This window comes from Panulirus ornatus, chromosome 62 (assembly GCF_036320965.1).
Source record: "Panulirus ornatus isolate Po-2019 chromosome 62, ASM3632096v1, whole genome shotgun sequence".
Classification (NCBI taxonomy): Eukaryota; Metazoa; Arthropoda; class Malacostraca; order Decapoda; family Palinuridae; genus Panulirus; species Panulirus ornatus.
In genome coordinates, this window is record NC_092285.1 from 14,876,159 (window position 1) to 14,889,223 (window position 13,065).

A 13,065-nucleotide genomic window follows, 5' to 3' on the forward strand; every position below is an offset into this window, starting at 1 on the left:
AACTGTATCTTTGTTTTCTACCAGCTTCCCTCCCTCGCCAGGGCAGTGCCCCTTCCACCTGGCACCTGTAGCTATCTCCCTCCCGTCTTCCTCACAAGCATTTCTTGCCTTACGTACTAAACTTTCTTATGGTACAACATTTAGCCCTTCGTTACTCACCCTTTCATGATGACCCCACACACTTGTTCACCACACTTTCCTCTACATCATCCATTATCCACACACCTGTCCTCGCCCATGGCCTACACATCTGTCCTCACCCCTGCCTGGCCCACACACACCTGTCCTCACCCCTGGTCCAAACACCTGTCCTCACCCCTGGTCCACACACCTGTCCTCGCCCATGGCCTACACACCTGTCATCATCCCTGCCTGGCCCACACACTTGTCCTCACCCCTGGTCCAAACACCTGTCCTTCATTATTATAACTCTAGTTCCCCCAACACCTCACTACCTCTGGGTGTTCGCCATCACCAGTACAAACTCATCCTAAACTCACTATCTTCCTACAACCTGTCTATGGCTGACAAGCTATTTCATCACTTTTTGGTGACCTGACCTAGTACGTACAGGAAGCACTACGCTATCCCCCAGTCTTGTGACCCACCCACTGTGGCCTGCTCACTACCAGGCATGGGGTGGTAATAGGGTAAGTCTTGGTGGCAGTGGTGTGGGTAGTGGTGGTGATGACAGGGGGTGGTACTGGTTCTGAGTGTAGTAGTGGTAGTGGCGGCACCTACGGATCATCACTCGATCACCACACCTCACATCCTCGTTGGTCGGTACAACAACAGTCATCTGCCTCACACACGCACCCCACCAACACTGACCACCAGCAGGCCCACAACCTGTCGTCCTGTGTCCCGGGAACTCTGGGACCAAGGTACACTGTCCCAAAGGTCCCAGCACCCAACCTCGTCTACTCCACACTATATTGCTAACTTCCATCTGTAACGGTGGTGCCCCTCCCACAGCACGGTGGCCTGGCCATGGCGAGGCAAACGTGGGATGAAGCAATATGGTTGGTCTTGTATCATCATTGTCATCCTGGCTGCCATCATGCACTGAGTACAATAGCGGCAGCTGATCTACAGCTGACATACGACTTTTGTGTATGTGGAAGCAGAACGGTCAATACATAAAGGAACTGGGATATACGCGTCTTACGTACATACGATTATAATACACCAATCAAGTATTTCAACAAGCCACGATAATCTAGCAGAAAGAACTAACATAACAAAGATGTGTGTTTGTATAGCACTACTATATGACTATGTACAGTTAAGACTCTACTTCAGGCCTGAAGCTCTGTAGGAGCAAGAGACGACCTCTGTGACAAGAGACTACTACTACTACATTAAGCCTAAAACTAACAGGTGGTAATACGAGGGGCCAAGACATAGCACAGAGCTGACTTGTGCATGGTAAAGAATGGAACCTGAAACACAGGCAGGACAAGAGGGACGTACTAGATGTGGGACCACGAGCTGCATGGCACGGAGTAACTCTGACGTGGAACAAGAATGTAGTCGAGATGGAAGAGTGTCTACTTTACTCTGACAATTGGAAGCCAGTTGGAGCGGCAACACTGGCCTGGGTCATGTTGATCCTCAAGATGAACCAATCATTACAACCAGGCGAACCAGAGACACTTATTATTATAAGTTATTGTTCATAACACGAGGAGGTGTTCCTGTACATCATAACACGAGGAGGTGTTCTTGTACATCATAACTCGAAGAGGTGTTCTTGTACATCATAACTCGAAGAGGTGTTCTTGTACATCATAACACGAGATGTTCTTGTACATCATAACACGAGGAGTTGTTCTTGTACATCATAACACGAGGAGGTGTTCTTGTATATCATAACACGAGGAGGTGTTCTTGTACATCATAACACGAGGAGGTGTTCTTGTACATCATAACACGAGGAGGTGTTCTTGTACATCATAACACGAGCAGGTGTTCTTGTACATCATAACACGAGCAGGTGTTCTTGTACATCAAGCTGGATAACATTAAGAAACTGAGCAGCTGTTCTCGAGTGTTGATACTCGTTCAATGAAGGCTAATGTATGACGCCAAGAAGAGGTGGCTGCTGGAATGTAGACAAGATGCGTTGTAACTGTGTTTCCTGATGGAGGAGCAACGAGATCTTGAGGTACCTGACCACTTTCTCAGTACATAAGGTGACATGACATCCAGTGGGCATAATGACCAGAACGCCCACCTAACCATGAAAGGTCTGGTGAAAGGTCACACGCCATCATGCCTACGAGTAGCTGCTAGGCAGCCGCGAGTTATCTGCCAGTATCTCCCCGACCACGGTTCAGTCTTTCATGATGAACAAAGAACCCCCTGCAACGAGCGAGGGACCATACTTCAGCTGTAGCGTTATGGTGACCACGTGCACGGACCCTCCCACCTTGGCTGGCCAGTCCTCACGTCCACCACCACCAAACATCCTGCCACAAACATACATGTCCAGGGGCCACGATTACCCACCTTTCAACGCCTTCCTACAGCCATGTATGTATGAATGTATGTATATACTCCTCAGACCCGCTAGTTACACAGGTCAATAAACACTGCTTCGTAGTAATGAGGCCCTACCAGTACAACGCTCCTTCCCTAACCACTTCCTACGTGGAATTACTGTCTTTATATTAACAATGTATAAGAAAAGCTCAGCAATGCATGATACCAGACTCTTCCACGTCCGTGTCCACTACACAATCATATATAAATATATATATATATATATATATATATATATATATATATATATATATATACATATATATATATATATATATATATATATATATATATATATATTATCATTATTATTAATATCTATTATTTTGCTTTGTTGCAGTCTCCCGCGTTAACGAGGTAGCGCAAGGAAACAGACGAAAGAATGGCCCAACCCACTCACATGCACATGTATATACATACAAGTCCACAAACGCACATATACATACCTATACATCTCAACGTATACATATATATACATACACAGACATATACATATATACACATGTACATAATTCATAGTCTGCCTTTATTCATTCCCATCGCCACCCCGCCACACATGAAATAACAACCCCCTCCCCCCTCATGTACGCGAGGTAGCGCTAGGAAAAGACAACAAAGACCACATTCGTTCACACTCAGTCTCTAGCTGTCATGAATAATGCACCGAAACCACAGCTCCCTTTCCACATCCAGTCCCCACAAAACTTTCCATGGTTTACCCCAGACGCTTCACATTCCCTGGTTCAATCCATTGACAGCACGTCAACCCCGGTATACCACATCGTTCCAATTCACTCTATTCCTTGCACACCTTTCACCCTCCTGCATGTTCAGGCAGGCCCAGATCACTCAAAATCTTTTTCACTCCATCTTACCACCTCCAATTTGGTCTCCCACTTCTCCTCGCTCCCTCCACCTCCGACACATATATCCTCTTGGTCAATCTTTCCTCACCCATTCTCTCCATGTGACCAAACCATTTCAAAACACCCTCTTCTGCTCTCTCAACCACACTCTTTTTATTACCACACATCTCTCTTACCCTTTCATTCCTTACTCGATCAAACCACCTCACACCACATATTGTCCTCAAACATCTCATTTCCAGCACATCCACCCTCCTCCGCACAACTCTATAGCCCACGCCTCGCAACCATATAACATTGTTGGAACCGCTATTCCTTCAAACATACCCATTTTTGCTTTCCGAGATAATGTTCTCGACTTCCACACATTCTCCAACGCTCCCAGAACTTTCGCCCTCTTCCCCACCCTATGATTCACTTCCGCTTCCATAGTTCCATCCGCTGCCAAATCCACTCCCAGATATCTAAAACACTTCACTTCCTCCTGTTTTTCTCCATTCAAACTTATCTCCCAATTGACTTGTTCCTCAACCCTGCTGTACCTAATAACCTTGCTCTTATTCACATTTACTCTCAGTTTTCTTCTTTCACACACTTTACCAAACTCAAGTCACCAGCTTCTGCAATTTCTCACATGAATCAGCCACCAGCGCTGTATCATCAGCGAACAACAACTGACTCACTTTCCAAGCTCTCTCATCCACAACAGACTGCATACTTGCCCCTCTTTCCAAAACTCTTGCATTCACCTCCCTAACAACCCCATCCATAAACAAATTAAACAACCATGGAGACATCACACACCCCTGCCGCAAACCTACATTCACTGAGAACCAATCACTTTCCTCTCTTCCTACACTTACACATGCCTTACATCCTCGATAAAAACTTTTCACTGTCTCTAACAACTTGCTTCCCACACCAAATATTCTTAATACCTTCCACAGAGCATCTCTATCAACTCTATCATATGCCTTCTCCAGATCCATAAATGCTACATACAAGTCCATTTGCTTTTCTAAGTATTTCTCACATACATTCTTCAAAGCAAACACCTGATCCACACATCCTCTACCACTTCTGAAACCACATTGCTCTTCCCCAATCTGATGCTCTGTACATGCCTTCACCCTCTCAATCAATCTATCAATCATGTGAGAAACTGCAGAAGCTGGTGACTGAGTTTGGTAAAGTGTGTGAAAGAAGAAAGTTAAGAGTAAATGTGAATAAGAGCAAGGTTATTAGGTACAGAAGGGTTGAGGGTCAAGTCAATTGGGAGGTGAGTTTGAATGGAGAAAAACTGGAGGAAGTGAAGTGTTTTAGATATCTGGGAGTGGATCTGGCAGCGGATGGAAACATGGAAACGGAAGTCGATCATAGGGTGGGGGAGGGGGCGAAAATTCTGGGAGCCTTGAAGAATGTGTGGAAGTCGAGAACATTATCTCGGAAAGCAAAAATGGGTATGTTTGAAGGAATAGTGGTTCCAACAATGTTGTATGGTTGCGAGGCGTGGACTATGGATAGAGTTGTGCGCAGGAGGATGGATGTGCTGGAAATGAGATGTTTGAGGACAATGTGTGGTGTGAGGTGCTTTGATCGAGTAAGTAACGTAAGGGTAAGAGAGATGTGTGGAAATAAAAAGAGCATGGTTGAGAGAGCAGAAGAGGGTGTTTTGAAATGGTTTGGTCACATGGAGAGAATGAGTGAGGAAAGATTGACCAAGAGGATATATGTGTCGGAGGTGGAGGGAACGAGGAGAAGAGGGAGACCAAATTGGAGGTGGAAAGATGGAGTGAAAAAGATTTTGTGTGATCGGGGCCTGAACATGCAGGAGGGTGAAAGGAGGGCAAGGAATAGAGTGAATTGGAGCGATGTGGTATACCGGGGTTGACGTGCTGTCAGTGGATTGAATCAAGGCATGTGAAGCGTCTGGGGTAAACCATGGAAAGCTGTGTAGGTATGTATATTTGCGTGTGTGGACGTATGTATATACATGTGTATGGGGGTGGGTTGGGCCATTTCTTTCGTCTGTTTCCTTGCGCTACCTCGCAAACGAGGGAGACAGCGACAAAGCAAAAAAAAAAAAAAAAAAATATATATATATATTCTATACATATTCGCCATTTTCCGCGTCAGCGAGGTAGCGTTAAGAACAGAGGACTGAGCCTTAGAGTGAATAACCTCACTTGCCTCCTTCTCTGTTCCTTCTTTTGGAAAATTATAAAAGGGAAGGGGGGATTTCCAGTCCCCCCGTTCCCTCCCCTTTTGGTCGCCTTCTACGACACGTAGGCAATACGTGGCAAGTATTCTTTCTCCTCTATTCCCAGGGATATAGGTACGATCACTTATATCAGAAAAGGTAGCAAAAACAAATGCTATTATCAAAGAGGAAGCAGTGCACAATTCATTACACAAATGTGTAATGTTTAATCTTTAATTGTTACACATTTCATTGCACAAATGTTTAATGTTTAATCTTCTTTAATTGTTAAGAACTTTGATCAGTTTATGATACAAAAGAAGTGCAAAAATTCACTTCTGAATGCTCAAGCTCTGATCCAAGCAAATGTGAATAAATGTCTTCCTAAATGATGAACAATGACGTTCCTCTAGTCGTATACAAACTATTGCAATGTACTGGTTCCTTATGATAAATGGTGTCTCTCTTCTTTACCCTTCAATAATTATACAAAACTTGATGGGTTACTCTGGAATACTAAAGTTTTTGTGATGATTCTGCCATACTTATTCATGGAAAAAGACAGGAATAAATTCTTCTAGGAATGTAAAAGTTATCAATGGCACAGAATTAAGTAAAAACTAATGATTCATAAGAGAAAATGTAATGATATGTACCTCTGCCTGCCAAACCTCATCCCAATATGTATGTTTGAACGTGATAAAAGGTAAGACATTCACAAGGAACTTCAAGAGGTTACCAAAACCTATTCATCTAGGTATATAACTGTGATGTCTGCTTCCTCTGGGAACTCCCACTGGAGAATGGCCACAGTAGAAGTCTCCATAACTGGCGAACTCCAGTGCTTCCCCCCCCCCCACACACACACAAGCCACTGGCAGAGGGCAACTCCATAGCAGGTATACCAAAAGCTCAATTATAGATGGTATAAAATATGTAATGGTCCATTGTGTTCTGCTGTGGCAATTCCATTAAAATCTTCATATAGATGAAAACAATAAATTTATAATATTTGTAACAGTTATTACTTTTACAAAGTCCTCAATACTGAAATGATGCAATGAAGAGCAAATACTTATGTTTAAAGCTATATGATTTATGATAATTTCAACAGCCCTAGAGTACCGTTACTTTTTTCATATCAATAAAAGTAACTAAAAGATCCAATAATTATCCACAAAACTATAATTAACATTAATAAAAATATACAAGTTGTTCAGTATTAACCTTTACATAATGTTACATTACCTATGAAGTAATGCAACATAGCACAAAAAAAAAATTGGCCTAGTACATTTAAGTAAGTACACAACCGAAGTTATGTCAAAAATATCTTAAAAGATTTCAAGTTAGTGCTCTTGATATCTACTATGAAATCAGCAGTATAACTCATCGCTACATAACTTACAAGTATATATGAGTCACATTTATAATTCTTCTGCATTTCCTTTGCTCTTCTATTTGCTGGTAATTATGTCTCGCTCGTTTTTCCGGAATACCAGAACCTGCATCAGTGTCCTTGCGTCTTATCAGGGTCTGCTGGATGTGTTGCCTCTCCCTCTTTAGGTCAGCAGTACGATCTTTTTCCAAATTTCCTTCAGTACGACTAGTTCTCCGACCATCTGCCATCTTCACACCATACTAAAAAGCAGCTTTTGGCATAGCTTCTCTCTTGTTGCTTCATGTAATCTTTGTATTCTTCCTGTGTATCCAGTCCCAACGACCAACTGGACCTTCCTTGTTATCCATGATGTAGTTAGCTTCATCATCTGAATCAACAATGGCACTTGCACCTCTGCCATACCGGGATAACACTGAACTCATCCACCACCACTAACAAACTCTTCATTTGTTTTGGCTGTTGTTGTTGTTGTTGTTGTTGTTGTTGTTGTTGTTGTAAGTGTTGTGGTGGGTGTGTTTGATGTTGTTGTGTCACCTGTTGTTGTTGTTGTTGTTGTTGTAAGTGTTGTGGTGGGTGTGTTTGATGTTGTTGTGTCACCTGTTGTTGTTGTTGTAAGTGTTGTGGTGGGTGTGTTTGATGTTGTTGTGTCACCTGTTGTTGTTGTTGTTGTTGTTGTTGTTGTTGTAAGTGTTGTGGTGGGTGTGTTTGATGTTGTTGTGTCACCTGTTGTTGTTGTAAGTGTTGTGGTGGGTGTGTTTGATGCTGTTGTGTCACCTGTTGTTGTTGTTGTAAGTGTTGTGGTGGGTGTGTTTGATGTTGTTGTGTCACCTGTTGTTGTTGTTGTTGTAAGTGTTGTGGTGGGTGTGTTTGATGTTGTTGTGTCACCTGTTGTTGTTGTTGTTGTTGTTGTTGTTGTAAGTGTTGTGGTGGGTGTGTTTGATGTTGTTGTGTCACCTGTTGTTGTTGTTGTTGTAAGTGTTGTGGTGGGTGTGTTTGATGTTGTTGTGTCACCTGTTGTTGTTGTAAGTGTTGTGGTGGGTGTGTTTGATGTTGTTGTGTCACCTGTTGTTGTTGTAAGTGTTGTGGTGGGTGTGTTTGGTGTTGTTGTGTCACCTGTTGTTGTTGTTGTAAGTGTTGTGGTGGGTGTTTGATGTTGTTGTGTCACCTGTTGTTGTTGTTGTAAGTGTTGTGGTGGGTGTGTTTGATGTTGTTGTGTCACCTGTTGTTGTTGTTGTAAGTGTTGTGGTGGGTGTGTTTGATGTTGTGTCACCTGTTGTTGTTGTTGTTGTTGTTGTTGTTGTTGTAAGTGTTGTGGTGGGTGTGTTTGATGTTGTTGTGTCACCTGTTGTTGTAAGTGTTGTGATGGGTGTGTTTGATGTTGTTGTGTCACCTGTTGTTGTTGTTGTTGTTGTTGTTGTAAGTGTTGTGGTGGGTGTGTTTGATGTTGTTGTGTCACCTGTTGTTGTTGTAAGTGTTGTGGTGGGTGTGTTTGATGTTGTTGTGTCACCTGTTGTTGTTGTAAGTGTCGTGGTGGGTGTGTTTGATGCTGTTGTGTCACCTGTTGTTGTTGTTGTTGTTGTAAGTGTTGTGGTGGGTGTGTTTGATGTTGTTGTGTCACCTGTTGTTGTTGTTGTTGTTGTTGTTGTTGTAAGTGTTGTGGTGGGTGTGTTTGATGTTGTTGTGTCACCTGCTGTTGTTGTTGTTGTTGTTGTTGTTGCAAGTGTAGTGTTTGATGTTGTTGTGTCACCTGTTGTTGTTGTTGTAAGTGTTGTGGTGGGTGTGTTTGATGTTGTTGTGTCAACTGTTGTTGTTGTTGTAAGTGTTGTGGTGGGTGTGTTTGATGTTGTTGTGTCACCTGTTGTTGTTGTTGTTGTTGTTGTAAGTGTTGTGGTGGGTGTGTTTGATGTTGTTGTGTCACCTGTTGTTGTTGTTGTTGTTGTTGTAAGTGTTGTGGTGGGTGTGTTTGATGTTGTTGTGTCACCTGTTGTTGTTGTTGTTGTTGTAAGTGTTGTGGTGGGTGTGTTTGATGTTGTTGTGTCACCTGTTGTTGTGTTGTTGTTGTTGTTGTTGTAAGTGTTGTGGTGGGTGTGTTTGATGTTGTTGTGTCACCTGTTGTTGTTGTTGTAAGTGTTGTGGTGGGTGTGTTTGATGTTGTTGTGTCACCTGTTGTTGTTGTTGTAAGTGTTGTGGTGGGTGTGTTTGATGTTGTTGTGTCACCTGATGTTGTTGTTGTTGTAAGTGTTGTGGTGGGTGTGTTTGATGTTGTTGTGTCACCTGTTGTTGTTGTTGTAAGTGTTGTGGTGGGTGTGTTGATGTTGTTGTGTCACCTGATGTTGTTGTTGTTGTAAGTGTTGTGGTGGGTGTGTTTGATGTTGTTGTGTCACCTGTTGTTGTTGTTGTTGTAAGTGTTGTGGTGGGTGTGTTTGATGTTGTTGTGTCACCTGTTGTTGTTGTTGTTGTTGTAAGTGTTGTGGTGGGTGTGTTTGATGTTGTTGTGTCACCTGTTGTTGTTGTTGTAAGTGTTGTGGTGGGTGTGTTTGATGTTGTTGTGTCACCTGTTGTTGTTGTTGTAAGTGTTGTGGTGGGTGTGTTTGATGTTGTGTCACCTGTTGTTGTTGTTGTAAGTGTTGTGGTGGGTGTGTTTGATGTTGTGTCACCTGTTGTTGTTGTTGTTGTTGTTGTAAGTGTTGTGGTGGGTGTGTTTGATGTTGTTGTGTCGCCTGTTGTTGTTGTTGTAAGTGTTGTGGTGGGTGTGTTTGATGTTGTTGTGTCACCTGTTGTTGTTGTTGTAAGTGTTGTGGTGGGTGTGTTTGATGTTGTTGTGTCACCTATTGTTGTTGTTGTTGTTGTTGTTGTTGTTGTAAGTGTTGTGGTGGGTGTGTTTGATGTTGTTGTGTCACCTGTTGTTGTTGTAAGTGTTGTGGTGGGTGTGTTTGATGTTGTTGTGTCACCTGTTGTTGTTGTTGTTAGTGTTGTGGTGGGTGTGTTTGATGTTGTTGTGTCACCTGTTGTTTGTTGTTGTAAGTGTTTGAGGTGGGTTGTTTGATGTTGTTGTGTCACCTGTTGTTGTTGTTGTAAGTGTTGTGGTGGGTGTGTTTGATGTTGTGTCACCTGTTGTTGTTGTTGTTGTTGTTGTAAGTGTTGTGGTGGGTGTGTTTGATGTTGTTGTGTCACCTGATGTTGTTGTTGTTGTAAGTGTTGTGGTGGGTGTGTTTGATGTTGTTGTGTCACCTGTTGTTGTTGTTGTAAGTGTTGTGGTGGGTGTGTTTGATGTTGTTGTGTCACCTGTTGTTGTTGTTGTTGTTGTTGTAAGTGTTGTGGTGGGTGTGTTTGATGTTGTTGTGTCACCTGTTGTTGTTGTTGTTGTTGTTGTTGTGTTGTGGTGGGTGTGTTTGATGTTGTTGTGTCACCTGTTGTTGTTGTTGTTGTTGTTGTAAGTGTTGTGGTGGGTGTGTTTGATGTTGTTGTGTCACCTGTTGTTGTTGTTGTTGTTGTTGTAAGTGTTGTGGTGGGTGTGTTTGATGTTGTTGTGTCACCTGTTGTTGTTGTTGTTGTTGTTGTAAGTGTTGTGGTGGGTGTGTTTGATGTTGTTGTGTCACATGTGGTTGGGGAGGGGCTTGAGGGACCTGTGTGTCAGCATTATCTCCGCTCCGGAGGGCCATTATGCCTGTCGCCTCTCTTGTGCAGCACGCATCTCATTCTTCACTTCGTGAGCTGAAGGGCTGAAGTATGAAAGCCTTTCCTTTCTCTATCATGTTCTCGATCACGATCATGACTATCACAATCCCTATCTCTATCATGTTCTCGATCACGATCATGACTATCACAATCCCTATCTCTATCATGTTCTCTCTCCTTTTCTCTGTCTCCGTCTCTTCATGTGGAAGCTTGCGGTCTAATTTGTACCACTTTCACGGTCACGACCAGGAGCTATGATCTTTGTCTCGGCCACTGGCCTTCCCCACACATGCCACATAGATACAGTCATCATCTCCAGTCCGGCCTACATATTTATTTTTGTCTTTGTCTTTCTTTTTCTGCTTCTTGTTGGCTCGTCCAGTGCTTTGGTGTGACAAAATGTGAGCAAGTTTCTTCATTATGATGTCATTGGTTGTAAATGTTGCTTGCATATTCTCAATAGTTTGGAGGTCATCATCAAGGTTAATGACATATGCCGCCATACGGCCAGTAAGGAACAAGTTAACAAACAGGTGGTTCTGGATTGAAAATGCTGCTGAAGATGCGATCACCAAAATTTGTCTCATCTTCCTGAGAGAACTGCAGATGTTTTGTTGTATCGCATACAATGGGCCGCTCTATTTCTACCAGCACCTCAGACCCCTTAAGTAGAATCTATGATCGTACCTTCTGCAAGAGCAGATAATCCAAACCTTTTACTAATGAGTGCGTTCCATATTACCAGCTACAAATTTGTATTCTTGGATCAGTTGCTTACGACGCTCAACAGCATCCAAACCTAATTTAAGATTTGGCCAACAGTTCGATACCCTCCCATACATCGCCATAATGTCCTTAATTTGGGCATTCAGTCGGTAGACCCGTCTAAGCTAACATGAAAAAATGTTCAAGCAATATACGGGAGATTGTCCTGGATGACGTCATCAGCTCACGAGAGAGAGAGAGAGAGAGAGAGAGAGAGAGAGAGAGAGAGAGAGAGAGAGAGAGAGAGAGAGAGAGAGAGAGAGAGAGGTTACTTCAGTTAAGAAGTGCTGAGGTTAGGGTAGAAGGGTGTGGCAGACCTGAGCGGGCCCTGGTCTGGGTGAACATCACAGCAAGGTACGCAGTCCTTCCCTCCACACAAGTCAAGAGAAAGTGCCGGTTATAAACACTGCAAGAATATAAAATAACATGAAGGTTGTAATTAGTGTGTTGTTACATGAGACAACCAGCACAACAGTATGTTAAGCATACCAGTAATTACCACCAGGTATGAATACTCTCACAAGGTCAGCCCGGCACCCAACCCTAATTGGACAACATACGAGGCGCCACTGTGGTAACAGTGGCCGTCACCTGGACACACTGTACCCACCCAACGTCCGTCCACATAACACAACATTATCATTACCTCCCTCAGCCGGTACCTTGTGTTGCACTACACAACCCATACTCTGCAACCACTACACATCCCATACTCTGCAACCACTACACATCCCATACTCTGCAACCACTACACATCCCATACTCTGCAACCACTACACAACCCATACTCTGCAACCACTACACATCCCATACTCTGCAACCACTACACATCCCATACTCTGCAACCACTACACATCCCATACTCTGCAACCACTACACATCCCATACTCTGCAACCACTACACAACCCATACTCTGCAACCACTACACATCCCATACTCTGCAACCACTACACAACCCATACTCTGCAACCACTACACATCCCATACTCTGCAACCACTACACATCCCATACTCTGCAACCACTACACATCCCATACTCTGCAACCACTACACATCCCATACTCTGCAACCACTACACATCCCATACTCTGCAACCACTACACATCCCATACTCTGCAACCACTACACAACCCATACTCTGCAACCACTACACATCCCATACTCTGCAACCACTACACATCCCATACTCTGCAACCACTACACATCCCATACTCTGCAACCACTACACATCCCATACTCTGCAACCACTACACAACCCATACTCTGCAACCACTACACATCCCATACTCTGCAACCACTACACATCCCATACTCTGCAACCACTACACATCCCATACTCTGCAACCACTACACATCCCATACTCTGCAACCACTACACAACCCATACTCTGCAACCACTACACAACCCATACTCTGCAACCACTACACAACCCATACTCTGCAACCACTACACATCCCATACTCTGCAACCACTACACATCCCATACTCTGCAACCACTACACAACCCATACTCTGCAACCACTACACAACCCATACTCTGCAACCACTACACAACCCATACTCTGCAACCACTACATAACCCATACTCTGCAACCACTACACATCCCA

At 43.5% G+C, this 13,065-nt stretch overlaps 1 protein-coding gene and 1 pseudogene across 1 annotated transcript in view; both read right to left on the reverse strand.

Annotated features, from left to right (window-relative positions):
* The window catches only part of uex (metal transporter uex), a 244,164-nt gene that overhangs the window by 144,400 nt on the left and 86,699 nt on the right, over nucleotides 1–13,065 (reverse strand). The window lies entirely within an intron of this gene.
* Nucleotides 10,526–11,558, reverse strand: LOC139745697 (protein Red-like; annotated as a pseudogene).